The following is a 5747-nucleotide window of genomic DNA, read 5'->3' on the forward strand; positions in this document are numbered from 1 at the left end:
ATGAAAATTCTTTTTGCTTTTAATGATTTTGAACAGAAAAAACTTTGATAATTTTAGTTGCATCAATTTTATATAAATTTAGTTTCAATAATACTAGAGGTTGCTTATAACGTTTTGAACAGAAAATACGTTGATAATTTTAGTTTCATAAGTTTTATTTATGTTATTAAAGTTTATTTTATTTTATTTTATTTTGTTTCTACTTATATATTTTATTAAAGTTTATTTTATTCTGTTTCTAATTACTTATTTATTTTCTTTTATTTTATGATAATTGTTATTTTCCATGCATTTACTGATTATTTTGAACTATAAGACCCTGAAATTGAAAAGCACTACAAATGAACTCTGAAAAGGTTGAAAGTTGGCATGGTATCATCATTTCACCCACATAGCATGTGCAAGAGAGTAGAGAGGGTTACGGCAAAAACTGGATGCACCTTGTGTACAAAACGGGCAATCACTTTCGAAGTATCAGGGTTTCATACGGAAACTCGTCCGTTACAAAGGGGTTTCATTTTTTAGAACTTATTTGAACTCCATAGTTTTTCTGTGTTCAAAATGCACCATTCAAAGCCACATCATCAATTTTCAACCCTTTCTGACTTCATTTGTTATTTTCCATGTATTTACTCATTATTTTGAGCTATAAGACACTGAAATTGAAAAGCACTACAAATGAACTCTGAAAAGGTTGAAAGTTGGCATGGTATCATCATTTCACCCACATAGCATGTGCAAGAAAGTTGAGAGGGTTACGGAAAAAACTGGATGCACTTCGTGTACAAAACGGACAATCTGTTTCGAAGTATCAGGATTTCATACGGAAACTCGTCTGTTACAACAGGCATTTCAAATGAATTACGGAAAGGTTGAAAGTTGGCATGGTATCATCATAATAGTTGTGGAGAGAAAGTCTTCACTTTTTTTCGCTTGTTTGCTTTGCTGATTGCGCCGTAACCATGGATAATCTTCATCATTTATCAGGATGCTTGGGTCAGCCTTGACTTTGAAGGGAGGAATTTCATGAAACTTTTTATAATCTTCAGACATGTCTGTCTTGCCCTCCATTCCCACGATGTCCCTTTTTCCTGAAAGAACTATGTGGCGCTTTGGCTCATCGTATGATGTATTCGCTTCCTTATCTTTTCTTTTTCTTGGTTTGGTAGACATGTCCTTCACATAGATAACCTGTGCCACATCATTGGCTAGGACGAACGGTTCGTCAGTGTACCCAAGATTGTTCAGATCCACTGTTGCCATTCCGTACTATGGGTCTACCTGTACCCCGCCTCCTGACAGATTGACCCATTTGCACTTAAACAAAGGGACCTTAAAATCATGTCCGTAGTCAAGTTCCCATATGTCCACTATGTAACCATAATATGTGTCCTTTCCCCTCTCGGTTGCTGCATCAAAGCGGACACCGCTATTTTGGTTGGTGCTCTTTTGATCTTGGGCGATCGTGTAAAATGTATTCCCATTTATCTCATATCCTTTGTAAGTCAATACAGTCGAAGATGGTCCCCTGGACAACGAGTACAGCTTATCACAAACAGTGATGTCACCTCTGAGACGTGTTTCCAACCAACTGCTGAAAGTCCTGATGTGTTCACATGTAATCCAGTCGTCACACTGCTCCGGGTGTTTGGAGCGCAGACTGTTCTTGTGTTCATCGACATATGGGGTCACCAAGGTAGAGTTCTGTAGAACTGTGTAGTGTGCTTGAGACCAAGAATGCCCGTCCCTGCATATTATTGAGTCCGCTCCTAGCGTGCCTTTTCCAGTCAGTCTCCCGTCATACCGCGATTTAGGGAGACCTATCTTCTTAAGGCCAGGAATGAAGTCAACACAAAACCCAATGACATCCTCTGTTTGATGGCCCATGGAGATGCTTCCTTCTGGCCTAGCACGGTTACAGACATATTTCTTTAGGACTCCCATGAACCTCTCAAAGGGGAACATATTGTGTAGAAATACGGGGCCCAGAATGACAATCTCGTCGACTAGATGAACTAGGACGTGCGCCATGATATTGAAGAAGGATGGTGGGAACACCAGCTCGAAACTGACAAGACATTGCACCACATCACTCCTTAGCCTTGGTATGATTTCTGAATCGATCACCTTCTGAGAGATTGCATTGAGGAATGCACATAGCTTCACAATGGCTAATCGGACGTTTTCCAGTAGAAGCCCCCTCAATGCAACCGGAAGCAGTTGCGTCATAATCACGTGGCAGTCATGAGACTTTAGGTTCTGGAACTTTTTCTCGGGAATATTTATTATTCCCTTTATATTCGACAAGAAGCCAGTCGGGACCTTCATATTGAGCAGGCATTCAATAAAGATTTCCTTCTCTTCTTTGGTAAGAGCGTAGCTGGCAGGACCTTCATACTGCTTTGGAGGCATGCCGTCTTTTTCATGCAAACGTTGCAGGTCCTCCCGTGCCTCAGGTGTATCTTTTGTCTTCCCATACACGCCCAAGAAGCCTAACAGGTTCACGCAAAGGTTCTTCGTCACATGCATCACGTCGATTGAAGAGCGTACCTCTAGGTCTTTCCAGTAGGGTAGGTCCCAAAATATAGATTTCTTCTTCCACATGGGTGCACGTCCCTCAGCGTCATTCGGAACAGCTAGTCCGCCGGGACCCTTTCCAAAGATTACGTGTAAATCAGAGACCATAGCAAGTACGTGATCACCGGTACGCATGGCGGGCTTCGTCCGGTGATCTGCCTCGTCTTTGAAATGCTTGCCTTTCTTTCGACATTGATGGTTGGTTGGGAGAAATCGACGATGGCCCAAGTACACATTCTTCCTGCATCTGTCCAGGTATATACTTTCGGTGTCAGCTAAACAGTGCGTGCATGCGTGGTATCCCTTGTTTGTCTGTCCTGAAAGGTTACTGAGAGCGGGCCAATCGTTGATGGTTACAAACAGCAACGCATGCAGGTTAAATTCCTCCTGTTTGTGCTCATCCCACGCACGTACACCGTTTCCATTCCACGGCTGTAAAAGTTCTTCAACTAATGGCCTTAGGTACACATCAATGTTGTTTCCGGGTTGCTTAGGGCCTTGGATGAGAATTGGCATCATAATGAACTTCCGCTTCATGCACATCCAAGGAGGAAGGTTATACATACATAGAGTCACGGGCCAGGTGCTGTGATTGCTGCTCTGCTCCCCGAAAGGATTAATGCCATCCGTGCTTAAAGCAAACCATACGTTCCTTGAGTCACTTGCAAACTCAGCCCAGTACTTTCTATCGATTCTTCTCCACTGCGACCCGTCAGCGGATGCTCTCAACTTCCCGTCTTTCTTACGGTCCTCACTGTGCCATCGCATCAACTTGGCATGCTCTTTGTTTCCGAACAGTCGTTTCAACCGTGGTATTATAGGAGCATACCACATCACCTTCGCAGGAACCCTCTTCCTGCGGGGCTCGCCTTCAACATCACCAGGGTCATCTCGTCTGATCTTATACCACAATGCACTGCATACCGGGCATGTGTTCAAATCCTTGTACGCACCGCGGTAGAGGATGCAGTCATTAGGGCATGCATGTATCTTCTCCACCTCCAATCGTAGAGGGCATACGACCTTCTTTGCTGCGTACGTACTGTCGGGCAATTCATTATCCTTTGGAAGCTTCTTCTTCAATATTTTCAGTAGCTTCTCAAATCCTTTGTCAGGCACAGCATTCTCTGCCTTACACTGCAGCAATTCCAGTACTGTACCGAGCTTTGTGTTGCCATCTTCGCAATTGGGGTACAACCCTTTTTGTGATCCTCTAACATGTGATCGAACTTCAGCTTCTCCTTTTCACTTTCGCATTGCGTCCTTGCATCGACAATGACCTGGCGGAGATCATCATCATCGGGCACATCGTCTGGTTCCTCTTGATCTTCAGCAGCTTCCCCCGTTGCAGCATCACCATATTCAGGGGGCACATAGTTGTCATCGTCCTCTTCTTCTTCGCTGTCTTCCATCATAACCCCTATTTCTCCGTGCTTGGTCTAAACATTATAGTGTGGCATGAAACCCTTATAAAGCAGGTGGGTGTGAAGGGTTTTCGAGTCAGAGTAAGACCTCGTATTCCCACAGCTAGGGCATGGACAACACATAAAACCATTCTTCTTGTTTGCCTCAGCCACTTCGAGAAAATTATGCACGCCCTTAATGTACTCGGAGGTGTGTCTGTCACCGTACATCCATTGCCGGTTCATCTGCGTGCATTATATATAACTATGTGTGTCAAAAGTAAGAAAATTAGACAAGTATCTATGTAAAGTAAGAATATATTTTTTCAGAAAGAAGATAAGAACAAGAGGCTCACCACGGTGGTCCCGGCGACGAGATCGGCGCGGGCGATCGACGGCGGTTCAGACGGGGACAGGGCGTGACGGACCGCTAATATAAAACTAGACAAATCTCGGGAAAATGGAGCTCGGAGGTCGAGCTTCGAGAGGAGAAAGCTTAACTAGTGTGGCTCGGGCATTTCATCGAACACCTCATGTGCATAGGAGGTGAGCTAGAGCACCCAATGCCCTCCCCCTCGCCGGCCAGAAAAAAACAGAGCACTGTGGAGTGCTCTGCTCGCCGGCGATGGGGTATATATATAGGCAACTCATTTGTCCCGGTTCATGGATGGAACCGGGACTAAAGGCCTTCCTTCTGTCCCGGTTCCTGCCACGAACCGGGACCAATGGTTGTGGGCCAGGAGTGAGGCCCATTGGTCCCGGTTCGTGCCAAGAACCGGGACAAATGGGCCCAGACGAACCGGGACCAATGCCCACGAGGCCCCGGCCGGCCCCCTAGGCTCTCGAACCGGGACAAATGCCTCCATTGGTCCCAGTTCGTGGCAGAACTGGGACTAATGGGCTGGCCAGGCCCGAACGAAAGCCCCTTTTTCTACTAGTGCATTAATAGACCAAGAGCTAGCATAATTGGGACATTTCAATTGACAGTTGCCCAGTAATGTTCATGATTAATAGACCAAGCGGCTGTCGGTGGAACTGTCCCTATTATGTTCATGATTAATAGACCAAGCTGTATACATGCTTACCGTTAATAGATCAAACGAAAAACGAAGTGGCCTTGTATATAAAAAAGAGGTCCTCTATACATGAAGAAGATTCACTTAGAACAAACCTCGAACTTCTTACATTTTGGAATAGAGGGAGTATTAGTTAATGGTGATTCAGCTAGGATCATGCTACAAAGATACGCAAAAATTGATATTGCAGCAACAGAACCTAAGAAATCACTGAATTGGTGAGGAAATTCTTGCATACCATGTATGGAACTGTTTGTTCCTCCCAGTTTCTAAAACCATTGGACGAAATGTCGGTCCTTTTTTAGGACAGTGCTAAAATAAAACATCAAGGTCCAAGACGGATAACATCTCTCTCACCTGGAAATTTTACATGGAAACCGTAAATACGAAGATTATCCATACATGAAAACTAAAAAAAGCAGATGTAGTAAACAGAAAAGATATTCACCTTTCAACAAACCGGACAGCTGAAAGTTTTTTGCCAGAATACAACAACAATTGAAGCAAAGAATAAATCAGGAGCAGAGAAAATTATTAGCCTTTGTGGTGCTCAGTTTTGGTAATAGATCAGAAACAAAGAATTCCATTGTGGTGCTTAATTTGTTGGCTGAAACTAAATAGATTGACATGATAAAAGCCCAGCTGGAAGAGGACTGAAGTGGGCGAACTCTAGGACGAAGAGGGGACCTCC

At 44.0% G+C, this 5747-nt stretch overlaps 1 pseudogene; it reads right to left on the reverse strand.

The window, feature by feature from the left end:
- Positions 1-4629: 4629 nt before the first annotated feature.
- On the reverse strand, positions 4630-4761 carry LOC123171688 (uncharacterized; annotated as a pseudogene).
- Between the last annotated feature and the right edge of the window lie 986 nt (positions 4762-5747).

This window comes from Triticum aestivum, chromosome 7D, assembly GCF_018294505.1.
Source record: "Triticum aestivum cultivar Chinese Spring chromosome 7D, IWGSC CS RefSeq v2.1, whole genome shotgun sequence".
Taxonomy (NCBI): domain Eukaryota; kingdom Viridiplantae; phylum Streptophyta; class Magnoliopsida; order Poales; family Poaceae; genus Triticum; species Triticum aestivum.